The 1,072-nt window shown below is 39.7% G+C and overlaps 1 pseudogene; it reads left to right on the forward strand.

Moving 5' to 3' along the window:
* The first annotated feature begins 280 nt into the window (after window positions 1-280).
* Window positions 281-716, forward strand: LOC132529511 (FUN14 domain-containing protein 1-like; annotated as a pseudogene).
* Window positions 717-1,072: the final 356 nt, after the last annotated feature.

The raw sequence follows: 1,072 nt of genomic DNA on the forward strand, positions 1-1,072 counted from the left end.
AAAATACTATTCATTACTTAATTAAAAAAGTAATGGGGGAAGCAGTAAAAGCCCTCAATTCCAGAGGGTGAGAAAGGTTGGGGATAGAAAGCTGTGAAGTTCTTTTAATTCGTCCAGCACAGAAAGACTGATTTACCTAGAAATACCATTTGCTTAGTTTTCATGAAGTGCTCACTTCTGCGTCTATGACCCTTTCTTCCAACCCCAGGCCCTCTTTGCCCCCCTTTGACAGCTGAGTCCTCTTCACTTGGTTCTGGATTCCAAGGCCAGGCCAGTCTAGATGGGATCTCTCTCACCTGAATATGAAAGTGATGATGATTCATATTGGACCTAACTCAGTATACATGAAGACACCGCTGGTAGAATCTATGCTTGGCCATAGTTTGGCACTTCCGGTAGAACAATACTCAGTAGCCATCCAGATTGCACTGGCCATTGTGCAGGATTTTTGTTCCAGAAAGTTGGAAAACTTACAGCAACAGTAGGCTGCTGGCCATCTTCTTCAGATTTACCAGTCAAAGTAACTATGTGCAAATGAACTGGGACAGAGTTGAAAAAAGATATAAAGAAAGCAGGAAGAACTGATTCAGAAATGAGCAAATAAAGCAGCACCTGAAATCAGCAATATAATTGAAGCAGCAACAGAATTTATCAAACAGGACATTGTGATGTTCAGTGGATTTGTGAGAGGCTATTTGCTAGGCCTTGCCTCTTAAGGACATGAGTGTTCTGTCACAGTGGATTCAACCTGAGAGGAGAAGGGGTGGTAACATGATGATGTCTCTACAGTTCCAGACACCAGATTCTCCAGGGTGTGAAGAAAAAAGTAGTTGGGCAAAATGGAACTCACAACTTACCGTTTGTCTTCTGACAAATCCTGCAGCGCAGCCAAAAAATAAATAAAGTGAATCCACTTTAAAAAATATATATGTTTGCAATAAACTAAAAGGATTGTAATGCCCTTTTGTGGAAGGTCTTAGAAATAATAGAATTATTGAATATATTAAATAGATTCTACTGATATAAAATAATAATAATGGGGGGAAAATCACTGCTGTTCTAGTCTCTGTGA

This window comes from Lagenorhynchus albirostris, chromosome 11 (assembly GCF_949774975.1).
Source record: "Lagenorhynchus albirostris chromosome 11, mLagAlb1.1, whole genome shotgun sequence".
Taxonomy (NCBI): domain Eukaryota; kingdom Metazoa; phylum Chordata; class Mammalia; order Artiodactyla; family Delphinidae; genus Lagenorhynchus; species Lagenorhynchus albirostris.